This window comes from Apodemus sylvaticus, chromosome 14 (assembly GCF_947179515.1).
Source record: "Apodemus sylvaticus chromosome 14, mApoSyl1.1, whole genome shotgun sequence".
Classification (NCBI taxonomy): domain Eukaryota; kingdom Metazoa; phylum Chordata; class Mammalia; order Rodentia; family Muridae; genus Apodemus; species Apodemus sylvaticus.
This window is the reverse complement of record NC_067485.1, coordinates 78785516-78803229: the sequence shown is the minus strand read 5'-3', so window position 1 is coordinate 78803229 and position 17714 is coordinate 78785516. Positions and strand designations below refer to the sequence as shown.

General features: G+C 48.0%; 1 protein-coding gene across 3 annotated transcripts in view; it reads right to left on the bottom strand.

Annotated features, from left to right (window-relative positions):
* Proser2 (proline and serine rich 2) overlaps positions 1–11406 on the bottom strand; it is a 32850-nt gene extending 21444 nt beyond the window's left edge. The window contains exon 1 of one of the 3 annotated variants that reach the window (XM_052157749.1): positions 11167–11406. The gene's annotated coding sequence lies outside the window, so the exon portion shown is untranslated. Of the gene's footprint in view, positions 1–10735; positions 11084–11166 lie in introns of those variants that run through there. The other 2 variants (XM_052157747.1, XM_052157748.1) reach the window with 2 other exon arrangements.
* Between the last annotated feature and the right edge of the window lie 6308 nt (positions 11407–17714).

Here is a 17714-nt window from a genome sequence, read left to right as displayed (position 1 = left end):
CGGCACACAGACTCAGAGCTGTCCTAGCCTGCCCTTACCTCTTCCACCCAAATGTCCATAACACGACCCCTCTTATTTTTTTGTTTTTTTGTTTTTTCGAGACAGGGTTTCTCTGTATAGCCCTGGCTATCCTGGAACTCACTCTGTAGACCAGGCTGGCCTCGAACTCAGAAATCCACCTGCCTCTGCGCCACCACGCCCGGCTACAACCCCTCTTATTTATTTATTTCCCAGAAAACACCAGTCTCCACAGCTTTTTGCCCAGCATTCTAAATCCAGCTCAAAACGTCATCAAACTCACATTCCTTCCTTCCTCCATCTTATACCCATATTCTCTCCCCTCCCCTCCCCCACCCAGTTCACACGCTCAGTGCTCATGTAGCCCAGGCTGGCTTCAATCTCTCTATGTACCGCGTGAAGGCCTTGGACTACAACTCTTCCCTCCACCTTCAGAGGGCACCACCACGCCCAGTTTCTTTAGTGCAGGGATTGGACCTGGGCTCTGTGCATGCGAGGTAATCATTCTACCAACAGAACCACATGCCAGCCCCTCTGTCCCCAACTTCTACATCTTATTCCCCTCTCTGCTCTATCCTTTTGGTCTTGTCCTGTGTGTGTGTGTGCGCGTGTGTGTGTGTGTGTGTGTGTGTGTGTATTCACAACATTTTGGATGATACTTGTCACCAGATATAATCAATATCTACTACTTAACTACGTCCCCGAGATATGCACATTTGGGACAGGGTTTGTCTTAGGGTTTTACTGCTGTGAACAGACACCAGGACCGAGGTAACTTTCACAAGGACAACATTTAACTGGGGCTGGCTTACAGGTTCAGAGGTTCAGTCCATTATCATCAAACGGGAACATGGTGGAATGCAGGCAGGCTTGGCACCTCTGGAGAAGGACCTGAGAGTTCTGTCTTCCTCAAAAGGCAGGCAGGAACAGAAGGCTTGGAGGAGGGTCTCAAAGCCTGCCCCCACAACGACACACTTCCTCCAATATGGTCACACCTCCTAAGAGTGCCAAGCACATTCAAACCACCATAGGGTCTCACTAAGTGGCCTCGTTTGGTATAATTTCAAAGTGTTTGTTTCCTGCCTCCCAAACGCTGGGGTTAAAGGCATACACCACTGTGCCTAGCTAAGACCACACATTTTAAAACCATCTTTCTCGAGGAGACAGATTGAAATCCTAAAAGGAGATTTGCTTCTGAGACAGGGGTCTTGGTGCTGGAGAGAAGATGGCTCAGGGGTTAAGAGCACTGAGTGCTCTTCCAGAGGTCCTGAGTTCAATTCCCAGCACCCACATGGTGGCTTACAGCCATCCGTACTGAGATCCGATGCCCTCTTCTGATGTGTCTGAAAACAGCGACAGTGTACCCACATACATGAAATGAATGACTGAATAAATAAATAAATCTGTGACAGGGCCTTGAATACAGCTCAGGCTGGTCTGAAACTCTCCACCTTCTGTGATGGCCTTGGGCTTTTGTTGTGTTTTTATCAGTAGAGGAGTTCAGAGCCAGGGCCCCAGAGCGAGGCAAGGACGCTACCACCACCGAGCTTCAGTCCTGGGCAAACAGACTCTTCCAGCTTGGCCCTCCAAAGAGAAGGCTGGAGCAGGAGATGTTCAAGGCCAGGGCTTACTACATGAAGACAAGTTGCTGTTTGCTTCAGGGCTGACAACTGGACCCAAGGTTGTTGCAGACGTGTGTGAGCGCGCGCGCATACATACACACACACACACACACACACACACACACACACACACGTGCACACACACTACACTTCAACCTTTACCTCACCCTTACACAGGGTCCCCCGTAGCATCCCTCCCCAAAGCATCCAGGATAAGCGCACTGCTATTCCGCGCCCTGAGCCACAGCAGCAGGCTTTTAAAGAATGTGTTAGTTCTGAGACTGGTCTACACTGCCTGGCTGGCCTTGAATTCACTCTGTAGCCCAGGTAGGCCTTGAACTTGGGACCTTCCTCCCTCAGCGTCCCAAGCAGCTGGGATCTGAGACCTGTGCCACTAGGCCAGGCAGTATTATCTGAATTTCAGACACGTTTTACGTAAGAAGGAAAAACCTCAAATCCTAATAGACACTCGGTGAGAGGCAAGATGACTGTTTTTTTGTTTGTTTTGGTTTTTTTTTGTGGTTTTTTTTTTGTTTTGTTTTGTTTTTTTTGGTGTTTTGGATTTGTTTTTTTCGAGACAGGGTTTCTCTGTATACCTGGCTGTCCTAGAACTCACTCTGTAGACCAGGCTGGCCTGGAACTCAGAAATCTGACTGCCTCTGCCCCCAGAGTGCTGGGATTACAGGTGTGCCCGACCACCACCACCGCCGCCCGGCTGCAAGATAACTGTTAATTTGATCTTTGAAAACACAGGTGTGCTTTCATTTACATTTCTGGTTTTTTTTTTTTTTTTTTTTTTTTTTTTTTAGGAAAACTCTTTGAGAGCAATGTAGAAAAGCAATAATAATTTCAAAGGCTCTCTGTTGTTAATACTTTCAATTACTAATAGGAGGTAAACCTGGAGTGAAAGTCACATTGAAGAAAAGTGACCAATGGCTTACACTAGGCAAACAGGTTGACAGGGAGCCTGCAGGCCGAGGGGCAGCCCAGGGGTGGAGGTCTCTTCTCACCATCTCTGAGTACGAGGCAAAAATCAATGTTCCTAATAATGAAAAGTCTCACCTAGGACAGCCTAGTTAGCAGGGGCAAACTCTGTCTTGGAAACGTAATACAATGGAGTCTTTGCCCAGACAGGCATTTTGAGTTTTCTCTCAATTCTTATTTAAAAACTGACATTATAGGTATCTATTTTAGCTGGGTGTGGCTTAATCCCAGCACTCAGAGGCAGGCAGATATCTGTGAGTTCAAGGCCAACCTGGTCTATGTAACGAGTTCAAGGACAGCCAGAGCAATAGAGACTGTGTCTCAAACTAAACAACCCCCCCCCCCCCCCGAAAACAAACGAAAACTACAAAAAGCCTATTTTCTTTCTAGATATCAGGGGAAAGGTTAGAAAAACAGAAGAAAACCCAGATTACGCTAATCTTTTGAGAAAGAATTTTGTGAGCTTTATTCCGAAAATCCTACCGAGCACCCACTACGTGCGGCCGGCATGCAGAGAGAGGACCATCATCCCTGTAACTCAGAAGCAAATAATTACACCTTCTTGTTTTACAAAGCCTTTTGTTCCCAGGGCGAAGCTTAAAACTCTCACTTGAAGTTTTCAACAGTGGAGTTGTTTACTGGAGTATCCATGACGCCTGGTTAGACGGGCCGCGGTGGGGTCCGCTTCACACCACCTTATCTCGAACGCACAGATCTGACTCAGAACCACAGGAAAAGCTCCCAGGCGGCCTCCTGCAGGGCCTGGCTTTTCCTAATTCTTTATGCATTGCTGGGGGGTAGAACCCAGGGCTTTGCACGGTCGCCTATTAAGTATCCTCAGCTCCAGCATAGACTTTTTAATTGCACCTCAACATAACTTCTTTGCTAGCTTTCATCAGAGAAGGGAATAAGGTCTCTCCCTAGGGCTGTACACACAGGTTCCTCCTCCTTCCTAGACTCTCTGCACACAGCCAGGGCACTCCGTTGACAACTTCCTGAAGCACTCACTGACCTGTTGGTCCGTGAGCACAGTTCCCAGCCCCACTTTACACAAGGGGCTCTTAGTTCCTTGTTACGCAGCAGGACCATCGGTGTTTGTTGAAAACACTGGATGACTCCAATCCACACTTCAGCCGTTGCTATTTCAGAATTGAAGGATTGCCTATCAGTCTGTCCAGGAAAACCAGGGCACCTTCAAGTACTTCAAGAGTAGACTTTGATAATTACTCAAATAATGAAAGGGTCAGCTGGCCGCTGCGCAGTCCGGCTTGTAACCTGAAATCAACCATTTTGGGAAATGAACATGCAACTCAACATCCCCGGGAGAGACGAGCCAAGAAACACAGACTTAAATGCACAACTCCGGCTTCTCACTGCGTTTTCTTTCCCTGCGGAATAAAGTACTGAGCAGGCCAGGCAAGTCTCCACCACTGAGCTACAGTGGAGACCTTACGCCGCCGCTGTGTGTTTTTCTGAGATTTTTCAAAGTCACTGGCTAAATTCTTGCTGGGGCTGAAAAAGGGAAGGTTGGGTAAGTGGTCCAGTCAGAGATGGTTGGTTGGTTGCCAGATGCAGGTTAAGCACAGCTGAGAATCAGTCATCCCCAGCGATCGACAAAAATGCTCTTTTACCAACTGGGTTGGTAGTTAATTCTGTAAAAATACTGCAGTAATCAAGTTCTGATTTAAGTAGGGTTTGTTTTGTTTTGTTTTTCTTTTTTTGATTTATTTGTTTGTTTGTTTTTTGATCCTCTTGACTCAGCCTTCCCAGTACTGGGATGACAGGGGTCCGCCACCACCCTGGACGCCCAGTATGGTATAATTATTTGTTGACTTCAACAGCTTTTCCACAGAAAGTATCTCTAAAATCAGAATAGGAGTCAACAGGGTGGTGGAGGGGCAGTTTTGGGGGGAGGGGTCGACCCACCTACCTCACATACAGATTAAAGATTCCTGACTTGCACAGAGCAAACACTGCTGGCCTGAAGAGATTGTTCGGTATTCCCTCTGATACTTGGAGGACAATTACACCAAACAGGAGTTGGCAAGTTCAAGGCTATGGGGACTCAGCAGGTCCCGGGCTGCTCTTGGCTGTCTACCTTCCGCACAGTATTTTGAAAGGCTTTTGCACCAAGAATTCTCCTGGATGTCTGTCAGGAGCCCGCTGGCTCGGAGCACTGCATCTTCACATCTCCATACTTCTGCCCGCCCTTCCTCACTGTGGAGCGCTCTGTGGAAAAGTCCACTCCACAGGGAAGCAGCATCTACTATGACAGCCATACTCTTGGGCCCTGTGTGGCTAGTGACCAAGGCAAAGGCTGGACTCCATGCGAGATCACAGCACAACTCTCCCAGGTTAGCCATGTGTTCCCACTCTTCTTCACTCTCCCCTTGGTCCTGCAAAGATTTGTGGGAGTTTTTGTTATCAGTCCATACTGATAGCAAGTCTGTCTGTCTATCTGTCTTTCTTTCTTTATCTCAGACAGGGTTTCTCTGTGTCCTGGCTGTCCTGAAACTCGATTCGTAGACCAGGCTGGCCTTGAACTCACAGAAATCTGAATGCCTCTGCCTCCTGAGTGCTGAGATTAAGGGCATACCACCAATGCACAGCTTCTTATTTTCTTTAATAGAAATTTCTAGAACAATTCCCAATGTGCTGAGCATGAGAGAGAGGACTTTGTTGTTGTTGTTTTTGGACAGTCTTATGTAGCCAAGGCTGGCCTTGGTCTCCTTATGTAGCTGAAGATGGCCTTGAACTTCTGACTTGATTGCCTCTACTTCCACAGCATTGAGCTCACAGGCTTCCCCCACTATAACCAGTGCATGCAGTGCTGGAGGCGAGCCCAGCACTCTGCGGACTGCTGCACACCCAGCCCATGTAAGAAGAACCTAAGGATTCACGCAGACGCTCAGTCCTCTGAAGCCTTACTAAAACTACCAACATCCCATTTCAGAAGGCAGCAAAGGGACACTCTTGGGGGCTAAATGCGACCCCCATCCCAGCTTATAATCAACATGCACAAATTAACTATTTCAAGCATCTGTGGAGAACTGAGTGTGTAAAAGGAAGCAGTAGAGAACTAATAATCTAGAGTTTTGCACCTCAAGGTCTACAGAGGCCCCGAGAGGTCACATTCCTGTCCCAAACTACAGAACAGAAAACCCAGTTACCAAAGATCCAAATGGGGAGCCTCAGGGTAACATGGCCATCGGTGATGGAACCCAAGTTGAGGATCCCCTGAGGATCTCCCAGTGGAATATGACTCTTTCTCTCTCCCTGCCTGGCTACTTTAGAAATAATACATTTGTAACCTGGCATGGTAGCCCATGCCTTTAATCCCAGCCATTGGGACGCAGAGGCAGGTGGATCTCTGTGAGTTCCAGGCCAGCCCGTCTACAAAGCAAGTCCAGGACTGCCAAGACTCGGCTACACCGAGAAATCTTGTCTCAAGCAAACGCACAGATAAAATAAAGATTTGTAATCTGTGCATATCTGTCTGTCTGCCGAGTGACTACTTCCTTGGCCCATGACAGAACCGTCTACAAAAACTACAGAAGAGGGCTGGAGAGGTGGCTCAGTGGTTAAGAGCACTGACTGCTCTTCTGAAGGTCCTGAGTTCAAATCCCAGCAAGCACATGGTGGCTCACAACCATCTGTAACAGAGAACCGATGCCCTCTTCTGGTGTGTCTGACGACAGCGACAGTGTTCTCACATACATGAACTAAATAAATAAATCTTAAAAACAAACAAACAAAAAACCAAAAAAACTATAGAAGAAACAGATGAACACGCCAGGGTTTCAGGTAACTAAGACAGGCAGAAGATTAAGTATTTCACAGCGCGAGTCAGACAACTGGCCCCTGAGAAAGAGAAGCAGTCTCAAAGAGAAAGTGGAAAAACAAAACAGCCCAGAACAGAACAAAGGGCTGAAAGAGAACCCAATCGCAGACTGCAGTCCCATGCACGGTTTTGGTGACGTAAAAAAGCCAAAACAAAACAGAAGCACAGTTTGCCCAGGCCTTGAGTGTCCCTGCAAGGGCTCTGGGGTTGGGAGCTTTGTCCCCAGCAGGTGAGGCTATCTGGGGGGTTTCTGTGACCATGAGGTGGTGTGGCTGAAGGAAGCAGGTCACTAGGGGTAGGTTCTTGTGGGTATCTTGTCCCAGGTCCCTTCCTACCCTTTGTTCTTTTTCCTTCTCTGCTTCCTGTCCACCTCCGACAGACTCTGCTGGCACCAAACTAACCATGCCACCTCTGTGTTGCCCTCTCAGGTGTCTGGCTCACAGGAATGCGAAAGGAACGAAGGAGAGACCTTCTCTAACGATGTAAAGAAAGATGGCTGAACAGCTGTCAAAGCGCTCACACAGCAAGCCTAACCACCCGAGTTCAATCCTCGGAGCTCACAGTGGGAGCAAAGAACAGACTCCCAAAGCTGCCCTTTGACTTCTGTGTGTTCATCGTGGCAACGAATGCACGCCTTCCTCCCACACACATAAATAAAGCAAAATAAAAGCAATAAATAAAGATGTATTTGGCATCGGATGAGGTCACTCTCCAAGAGCCTCAGCAAATGCACGTTACAGAGTAGCACACTGAACCCCACAGAAAAGGTTTTTCCTGTGTGCGCAGCTATTCAAGGATAGAGTTCAACTTATAAATAAAGTAGGCGCAGGAAGAGATCAATAACAACAGAGCAATTAAGACAATATGCTGAAAGGAAAGCCACAGGAATGCGCCCCCTCTCAGTTTCATACTATCTTTACTCCTTGCGGAATGCAAGTAAGAGTGTCCGGCTGTGGCCGGCCAGCCGGGAGCAACTGCGGACAGGGACCGGGAAGGAGGCGCAGGTAGAAAAGTGTCTGCCAAGCATGAAGACCTGAGTTCTTCACACCCAGCATCCATGGAAAAGCTGGCCACATCGGCACACATCTGTAACCACAGCAGGAGGGGCGCGGGAGGAAGACACAGGTGCGGTCTGGAGCTCAGTGGGCAAGCCAGCCTGCACGGGCTCAGAGAGAGAGAGAGAGAGAGAGAGAGAGACGCAGGCTCAGTGAAAGAGAGACATGGGCTCAGTGTGTGAGAGAGTGAGAGAGAAAGAGAGAGACATGTAGGATCAGTGAGAGAGAGAGAGAGACGCGGGCTCAGTGAAAGAGAGACATGGGCTCAGTGTGTGAGAGAGTGAGAGAGAGAGAGAGCGAGAGAGAGAGAAAGAGAGAGACATGTAGGATCAGTGAGAGAGAGAGAGAGATGCGGGCTCAGTGAGAAAGACATGGGCTCAGTGTGTGAGAGAGTGAGAGAGAGAGAGCGAGAAAGAGAGAGACACGTGGGCTCAGAGAGAGAGAGAGAGAGAGAGAGAGCACCTCAAGCAATAAGGAGGAAGAAAAGAAAATGACTGTGGAAGACACTAGACACTGCCCCCGTCCCAGACCTCTTATATGCATTTTCTCTCTCTCCATCTCCCTCTCTCTCTCGCGCGCACACACACACACACACACACACGTCCTGCCAGCTAGCACAGTTCTCAACACTGTTAGTCATTAGCAAACTGCAAATCAAAACCAGCATGAGATACTACTTCATACCTTTCGGATGAGCTTCACAAGTAACACGTGGCCCTATACGTGTGACGGAACAGTGTGTTCAAAAAAGAAAAAAAAAGGGAGGATAAAGGACCAATATGCTGCTGACGAATCTTGAAACCACAAAAGCCAAATATTTTTAAGATTCCTTCTGTATGAGAATTGGCAAACTGAGAAACAGAAAGCAGATTAGTGGCCTCCGGGGCCACTAATGAATGGTATTCATTCCCACGGGGGGCGGGGGAGGGGTGGGGAGGGGTAAAGTGTTTAATGGGGAGGGGTGATGGGAAAGTTCTAGAACCAGACAGGTGTGATGGTTACACGCCACTATCAATATACTTAGCGTTGCGTTTTAATAGACTTTAAGATGTATGTAACTATGTACTTTATATTTTACTATGTTAAAAATGATAATTGGACAGGTGAAATGGTTCAGTGGGCAGAGGTGCTTCCCACTAAACGTGACAACCTGAGTTCTAGACCAGAGGCTCAATGGTGGAAAAAGAGAACCCATCTGTATAAATTGTCCTTTGACCTTTATATGAGCACTGTAGCACATGAACATATATGTGTACACATATGTGCACACATGTATATACACAAATATACTTTTTCTCTTAATGAGAATCATTCCAGCACTTGGGAGGTAGAGATAGGTGGCCTGGAAATTCAAGATCCTCTGCCAGGCATCAGGTTCAAGACCAGCCTCAGCTAAATGAGAACTTGACAGGGGTGGGAGGGCGTGATGGACGAGAATCAGGTTCTCCCAGTGCTAAGGTATCTAGCCTGGCGATACGCATTCATAAAGACCTAGCAGATTCTGCTCCAGAAAGGCAGGGTGTTAGGCTGTACAGACCATCAGGACAGCTCTGGCTTTCGCTAAATTCTCTTGAATTTCTAGACTGGTGCTGTTAACCCTGGGAGGAAGCAACAGCTTTACTGAGAGGAGACACTTCGCTGTGGCTCACACAGACAGGCTATTATCAGGGATGTCACAGGAAGGGAAGGCCATCCCAGCCTTCTGAGGCATCCAGAGACTGGACAGAGAACCACCTCTGTAGGACCCCTGTGAGGAAGCCATCACTGAACCCCCAAGAAGAGCAAAGGAAACATGCGGCCTTTGGCCAAAGCACTCAAGTTCTGTGATGCTCCTAGGATTCCCCGGCACCTACCAAATGACCTCGCTGCCACTGGCACCCATCCCATAACAGCTCAGATAAGATACACTCGAACTTAGTGTTCCAGAGGATTCCCTGTGCTGGGCCCAGGCCGTCCACGCCCCTCCCTTCAGGTTTCAAGGCCTGAAGGAAGCAGTTACCTGAGCTGATCTTCAGATCAACACAGGTGCCAACTGTAGGCTCCTGAGGTGTCTGAGAACCTCGGAGCCTCGGCCAGGTGTCTCATCAGCCTCTGATGACGATGGCAGGATTACCAGATCTGGGTTTAATCAGTTTGGACCATACGGCTCGTATTAAGCAACTCTGCTTGTGCATTGGCAAGTCAGGGCTCAGCACACTGAGCTGGCCAAAGGGACCACAAGGGTAAGGATGGAGTCGAGGGCCACAGCAAGCCTGCATTACAACAGGCCAATCCCTCTGCGATGAAGAAGCACAAGGCTCTTTAGTTTCCAAAGCACAGCTCATCTTTCTAACTGCCACTTATTCTAATTTCAAATTTCTGTTTTCTATGAGAGGAGAAAAATCCTTTTAAATTATCAGCATCCAAAATTTTCCAGGAGAAGTTCATAGGAGGCACTGTTAGAAGGAACCAATCCAGTCACTGAAAAAAAAAAAAGGCTATTACGAGTCTGGGCAAGAAAATACAGAAGATTCCATACATACACCGTGAAGCCTGGCAAGAAAGGTCTTAGCCGACTTCCACCCTTCCCACCCAACCCCAAGTAAATAGGGCATTTGTTTGTATTTCCACATTGGCCGCACCAACGAAAGTAGCTCCTCCACCTAGAAAAACAATCTGGAACATTCAGGCATGGAATATGAGGGCAAAGTTTTAGCACACACTGGAGCACCTCACGGAAAATTATTTTTCATAAAAGTCTGTCCTGCAAGTACTTTCCCCGAGTTTACACTGAATACCTGGTTTGGTATTTCTAGATCGTTCTGGGACAAAGCTTTTTGTTGTTGTTTTCGCTATTAAAACTGGAGCCAGAAGGCGTCTTCCCACAGCAGGACTTGAAAGTTTTACTCCGTTTAGGGAGAAACCATACACACACACACACACACACACACCCCTTCACTTTCTACTTTGCACCAAATAAATTCAGGTAAAGAGTTAAAAGTTGTCCTGCGGTTAAGTGCGCGCGCGCGCGCGGGTGGGGTGGGGGGGAGTTAGTTGCTTAAATTTAGAATCCCTAAAACAATGCTGAGAAACTTTCCGTCTTGGGGAAACGCTGCAGTTTATTTGACTGCCTTTTGTTAAACCCTGTCCCATTAGCCACATATTCGTTCTTTCTAACCCTACCGTTCCAGGTCAGCCGGCAGACCCACACAAACATCCCCGCGCGTTTCAGTTACCTGCGGGGAACCGGTGCAGGCACGGAAAACCTGCGGAAAGATTCGCGCAGGATCCCGGTTTAACAGGTGGCTCTGGCCATCTCCGGGTTTCAGCCCCGCTTGGGACACGGTCCCCTCGTGCAGTTGGCTTCAGGAAAGGTAAGGGACCAAAGCCTGAGAGTCCTGGACTCAACTCAGACAACACGCCACGAGCCACTGAGCGTTCGCTCTCGGGAAAACCCCGAGGAGAAAAGCCACGCGTCGTAACCCCCGGAGCCCCGGGATGGAGGCCATCCGGTGGCACTGACCTCGGCGACGACAGAGCCCCAGCTGTGCGCAAAGGACTTCCCCAATTTCCGAGACCCAGACCCGGCGCCTGGACGATCCCGACAGCTGCTGCCGCGCCCCGTGCCCCCACCCGGCCTATCATCGCTCAGTAGGGCGGAACTCACCGAGCCAAGTCCCCTCCGCGGGTCGCAGGTATCCACGCAGACTGAGAGCCGCAGGGCTCACGCCGTCCTCGGGCCAGCAAGTCGTGCACGCACGCACGCTGATCGTCCCGGGCTGCCCGGCGCGCGCTCCCCAGGGCGCACAGCACCTCCCCGCCGCGCGCTCTCGGCCGTGCGCGCTCCCCAGGGCGCACAGCACCTCCCCCCGCCGCGCGTTCTCGGCCGTGCGCGCTCCGCCGCCAACACTCTTTACACCTCTGCCGCGCGCTCCCGGCGACGGGACTCCAGAGGTAGTCTGCGCGCCCCCGCGATACTTAAAGGGCCAGCGCCCAAGGCCCTCGTCTGTGCCTTTCAGGTCTCCTCTGTCTGCTTGTGAGACTGAGTTGAGCATGAGCTATGCGCAATCGTAATATGGATGTGCTTTTGAAGTCCTGAATAAGAAGGGACTTCTCCAGCAACTCTGCCACCAACTTTGAGAGTTTCGTTGGTGTTTTTGTTTTGTTTTGAAGTAGAATTTCATTATGTAGGATGGCTTCAAGTTCATGATCCTCCTGCCTCAGCCTGCTGACTTTTGGGATTAAAGGCATCCAACAACAATATCCTGAAGAGATTATTTTCACTTAATAATAATGACTGCTATTTATAAATACTTATACTTTCAAACAAGACACACAACATACATTATTTTGTTTAATTCCTTTAGACAATGTTTGTGGGGCTGTGGGGTTAAGCCTTTGTTTTTGTTTTTTTTTTTTTTTTGAAGAGGGATCTCATTATGTAGCCTTGGCTGGCCTAGGGCTCACTGTGTAGACTAGGCTGGCCTCCAGTTCAGAGAGATTCATCTGTAGGCTGAGATTAAAGGCGTGTGCACCACGCCCAGCTTTATCCATTTTTAATGAACTTGCACACATTGCCCATGTGTGAGTTACTTACTCGATGTTCCCATATGTGTATATTGAACAGAGTTTTTATCGGGGTAAACATGGCTAGCTCCTTAAGTATTTATCCTTTGTCCTGAAAAATGTCAGAATCCTTCTTGCTTTTTTGAGGATTTTGGTTTCCTTTGGTCCATTCATTCATTCATCCATCTATTTCTTCATTCCTTCATTCGTGTGTGTGTGTGTGTGTGTGTGTGTGAGAGAGAGAGAGAGACGGGGGGGGGGGGGAATTGCTTCACAAAGGTCAGCAGACAGCCTTCGGGACCTGGTGCTCTCTTTCCAACTGGTGGGATAGAATTCGGGGCTCAGGGCTGAGTGTCTCAACCCAATGAGCCATTTCCAGAGCCAGCCGGGTCCCTCAGCTTCTTGTGGTCATCTTACAGAGAGGGACTACCGAGGCAGACAAGGCTGAAGAAACGCCCAGTTTTGATCCTGTTGATGGTTATGTGATGCGAATAGCTAATAACAATAGCTCATTGTTGTGGCAGTCTTTCACAAACGGGCAGAAGCTAAAGTTCTCGGCCAGAAAGCCAGCGGCATGGGTTTTATTCACTGTAATGCTTGGTGTGGCTTGAATGGCGACCATGCCGCCTGTCACCCTCGAATGTTTGCGTTTATTCCCATTTAATGGAAAGCGAAGGAAGTGGCTAGCCACACAAATGATTGGGTTACGGGCAGCTGACAGGGCTGAGTCTAATTCCTCAGGCCTGAGATCATACCTTGGTCCTCCCCAGGAAGAAGAAGTACCTGATTAAAGGGAAGAAAACTTTTTCTCTAATAACACATTGGCCTCACCCAACTCCCTGCATCTTTAATTAATGTTTACAAAGCACTTTAATCTACATGCTACTTAATTAGGCGAGTATTATTACCCTCCTCTTTCTGAACCAAATCCAGAAGAGGATCTAATGGGATAGTTCCCTGATCCTTGGAGAATAAAGATGGAAACTTTTCCTTTCTGCTATTTTTTCTTTCCCCTCTCTCTCTTTTGTCTCATATTGAATTAACTGTGAGTGCATTGATCTTAAGTGGTTTTTTTGAGGTATATAATATTAAATGCTGCATGTTGGAGGTAATATAGCTCACCCTTGTCTTTAAGAAAGCAGGTCAGATCCAGTGTGGTGACACACATCTGTATTCTCAGCACTCAGGTGGCAGAGGCTGATGGATCTCTAGGAGTTTGAGACCAGCTTGGTCTACACATGGAGGCCAGGCCAGCCAAGGCCACATAATGAGATGTGTCTCAAACAAAGAGAAAACAGATTAGGTAAACAAACAAACAAGCAAACAAACCCAGGCATTTTATGATACTTCACAGAATAGCTTCTTGTTCTTGCTAAGCTTTTCCTTGGGGTGTGGGTTTTTTCTGGGGATCAGGTTGTTTAGTTTACTTTTCCCCCCCCAAGACAGGGTTTCTTTGTGTATCCCTGCCTCTCCGGGAACTCCCTTGTAGACCAGGCTAGCCTCTAACTCACAGAGATCTCCCTGTCTCTGCCTCCTAAGTGCGTCTTAAAGGTCTGCACTACCACTGCCACCCGGCAGGAGGAGTTGTTTAAAAGTTTTTCTGCTGTGTCTTTCTTGGAGATGAAGTGAAAAAAAAAAAAACCAACCAAACAAACCCGGAAATGAAAGAATGGCGGAATTATCAAGGAAAGAAAGGAAAAAAACGTAAAAGCAGAAAGAAACTGGGAAGGGTGGAGAGGAGACAAACACGGAAGATAAGGCCGAGAGCTGCGAATGAACGAACGCCAGTGTTTATGAGAATCAGTCCAGAGGGCTTGCTGAGAGCCGCAGGGCTGCTTTAACTTCGGAGAACTCCCTGACTTCTGCTCTTGGTCCACCGCTTATAAACAAAGTTACAGTACTACAGAAAAAGACAGTCCACAGCAGTGATTCTCAACCTGTCGGTCGAGACCCCTCGGCGACTCAAACCGTCTTTTTACTGGGGTCGCCGAAGATCATCAGAAAACAGCCTCCTAATAATAGCAAAGTTGCAGTTATGAAGTGTCAATGATAATTTATTTTATGGTTGGGATGAACAAAGCAAAGCGAAGATCTTTGTGCTATTGGGACGCGCACATGCTGGGTCTATATGGTGGGAAAAGACACAAGGTGACGTGAAGACAAACAACTCAGAGGGGACTCTGAGGGTAGTTATCAATAAAAACACTTAATCTCTAGGGAGGAAACTTCTAGAACAGTGGTGCTCAACCTTCCTCACACTGCGACCCTTTAACACAGTTCCTCATGTTGTGGTGACCCTCAACCATTAAATTATTTTAATAACCGCAATAGCATAGCTGTAAACTTGCTATTGTTATGAGTCATAACATAAATATCTGTTTTCCAGAGGTCTTAGGCAACCTCTGTGAAAAGATTCTTCCATTCCCAAAGGGGTCGAGACCTATAGGTTGAGGACCGGTAGAGTGAGGTCCGGTACTCACTCTAGAAGGGCTTTGTCTAATCTTATTGCTTTTATTTTTATTTTTTGAGACAAGGTTCTACTATCCCAAGTGCTGGGATTATAGATGTGTACCTGTGCTCTACTCTGTTCCCCTCAGCCCCACCCAGAGCCCCACCCCAGCCCCACCCTCCAACCCCAGCCCCACCTCCAGCCCCACCTCCAGTCCCAGCCCCAGCCCCAGCCCAGCCCTGTTTTTGGTGGTGCTGAGAACTGAACACAGAGCCTTGCATTTGACAGGTAAGTGCTGTAACTCTGAAATGCAGCCCTAGTCTTTGTTGCTGCTTTAAAACTCCAGAAATTTTCTGGGCAAGGTGGCTGGCAATTGCTTTTAATCCCAGCAACACAATAGCGGGCTACTCTTTGTGAGGTGGACGCCAGCCTGGTCTACATAGCTAGTTCCACAACAGCCAGGGCTATATAGTGAGACCCTCACTAAAAAATCAAACACATAAAAACCTCAGGGCTAAAAAAACAAAGTCGGGCAGTGGTGGTGCACACCTGTAATCCCAGCAGTCTGGGAGGCAGAGACAGGTGGATTTCTGAGTTCGAGGCCAGCCTGATCTACAGAGTGAGTTCCAGGACAGCCAGGGCTACACAGAGAAACCCTGTCTTGGGGGGAAAAAAAAAAGCTCAGATCCTAAGGGCACTGGTCTCTGTTGCAGATGACCTGGTTTGATTTCCAGCTCCACGTGACGGCTCAAGGCTGTCTATAACTCCAGTTATAGGGAGTAGTGTCTTCTCACGTCTTCAGACACCTGTAACTTCATAAAATTTACTTTGAACTCCAAGATTTTTCTTTTACAGTGCTGGCAATTGAACCAAGGGCCGCTTGCATTATACAACAAGTGCCCTACCACTGCGCTGCAAACCTCGTCTATTATTTATTATTATTGTTGTTGTTGTTGTTGTTGTTGTTTTTAAAAATATTTATTTATATTTATATGTAAGTACACTGTAGCTGCCTTCAGACACTCCAGAAGAGGGCTTCAGATCTCATTATGGATGGTTGTGAGCTGGGATGTGAACTCAGGACATTTGGAAGAGCAGTCAGTGCTCTTAACAGCTGAGCTATCTCACCTACCCATTAATTATGTTTTAATAAATGTCTTCTTTGGCTAGTCTTTGCTAAGATCATGATAGTGTGTTATAGTTTGGAGCTGGAATGTCTCCCAGCTCTTGGGAGACAGAGGCAGGAGAACTCAGAGGAACTCTGAGTTCGAGGCCAGCCTAGTCTACAGAGTGAGTTCCAGGACAGCCAGGGCTACACAGAGCTGGGGGGGGGGGGGCGGTTGGAGGGGAAGAAAAAGAAAAAGAGGTGGGACTTGCGGGTGGAAGTAAAGTCTTGTGGGCCCCTAGACGGGCTTTTGGGACGCATCCTTCTTGGCTGTCTCTGGCTGGTGAGGCATGCCCTGTGAGGGTGAGGCTTTTCTTCACTGCAGGGTCAGAGCTGTGAGGAGGACGGCCTTTTGTAGAAACCGTGGTGTGGAGCTAAGGGATGCGGCTGCTTTGCTCTAGGGTTTGAGACCTCGAAGAAGGGTTGAAGAAGGTCTGGGTTGGAAGAGTGCTGGCCCCGCATGCAGGAAGCCCCGGGTTACAGGTCCATCGCGCGAGGGCTCACACCTGTAATTTTAGCACTCTGGAGGCAGGAGACTGCTGTACACCAGGGGTTCCCTTTCAGACCCCAGATTAGGTACAACCCACACCCAAATACCTGAGAGGTCATTTATTAACCAGGAAAGAAAAGTTAAAGTGGCTGCCTTCTGACTCTGGCAGAAAAACAACAGCAAATGACCTTGCAGGAGAGAAAAAAGAAGGGGTTTTGTGTGTGTGTGTGTATGTATGTGTGTGTGTGTGTGGGGGGGGCTGGGCTGCTGTGGTATGTTTTTATTGGGCATGCTAATTAGGTGAACCAAACGGAGCGTCTGATTGCTGGAGCTTCCTCCGCCTTGAGAGGAAGAACAATAGACAGTGGTGGCTAGCTTTAGGAATCTGATGTTTTTTGTTTGTTTTTGTCTTTTGATTTTTATTTTATTTTATTTTTAGCAAGGCAGAGGGAAGAGGGAGAAAGGCAAGGCCACCACTGCCATGCTCACCGCGCCGCGCTCAAGCTGGCCGGAGTCCCTTCAAGGGAGGGTTAAGAGTTAATGTCAGGCTTGGCTACACAGGAGGGTTCAAGGCCAACCTGGGTGGCCTGAGACCCTGTCTCAAAAGTAAGTAAATAAATAAATAAAATAAAAAAGGAAAGATAAAATAGATTCAAGTATTGGAACTATGGGAATAGGTTATCCTTGATTTATAATTCAAGGAAAGTAATTCAAAGACAACTTTTCCAGAAGGTCAACGGAGATGTCTAAAAGGAAGTTTTCAAATGTATACCCACCACCCCACCCCCACCCCCACCCCCACCGCTAGAAAACTAGCTTTCATTGTTCAGGTGGAAGGGGACAGGAAAATCCACTAGGAAGTCGTTACATTTTTGTTTTCAAGCTCTCTCACAGCCTTGTCAAGGATTTTAACTTTCAGGATCACGATTCTGAAAGTGCTTCCGAAGAGAACTTTCAAAAAGAAATCTTGGGTGGGCAGCCTCTGTCGTGGGCTCCTACCATGACGCGTTGCCTCGCCCCAGGACCCAGAGCAACCAGCCAACCATGGACTCAGGAAGGCACAGCACTAACGCCCCTCCCTCCCTCCCGCACAGCGGATTAAAGCTATTTTGTTACTGTTCTGGAAAGCTGACTAACACCTGAGCTCCAAATAGGAGACACATGTGAACTTGGTAAAATTAAAGATTCTAAAGCATTCCGGAGGGGGGGGGGGGGGCTGAAGGTGTGTAAGCTTGGCGGGGTGGCTCCCTAGCACCGGCTCAACCAGCTGGCATAGTACCTCACACCTACAACTTCAGCCCCTGGGAGAAAGAGGCCGGAGGGTCAGAAGTTCAAGGTCATCCTGGGCTACTTGTTCAAGAACAGCCTACCAGCCTGGGCTATAAGAGACCCTGTATGAAACAAAGACAAACTAGTAAATTAAGCTAAACAAGTTTTTATTTTATAAGAAAAAAAAGTCATATGGTACATAATACTATTTCAGTCAGTATGGAACTTATGTGGTCTATTTAATTTATGCCAACCAGTGACATCATAACTTCCCTA